Below are 236 nucleotides of genomic sequence, written 5' to 3'. Positions count from 1 at the left end.
CCAGGTGAGTCGAGTTTAAATAGACGATGACTGATTGCTGCAGGTGAGAGGCGTGGTCCTGCTCCCGAACCTAAGTTAATGTCTTAACTTCATTTTGTGATGTGTTGCTGACCTCATGTGCTAAACTCTATTACAGAATGATGTGAGTTTTTAATACAGTGCTGCCTGAGAGGTCGAAGGTCACACGCAACTTTGTCCAGATTCTCTGAGTCTTTTGATGATATAATGGACTATAC

The sequence above is a fragment of the Austrofundulus limnaeus genome, unplaced genomic scaffold (genome assembly GCF_001266775.1).
Source record: "Austrofundulus limnaeus strain Quisiro unplaced genomic scaffold, Austrofundulus_limnaeus-1.0 Scaffold138, whole genome shotgun sequence".
In the NCBI taxonomy this organism is placed as follows: Eukaryota; Metazoa; Chordata; class Actinopteri; order Cyprinodontiformes; family Rivulidae; genus Austrofundulus; species Austrofundulus limnaeus.
The sequence above is the reverse complement of the archived record's forward strand: the minus strand, read 5'-3'. Positions refer to the sequence as shown.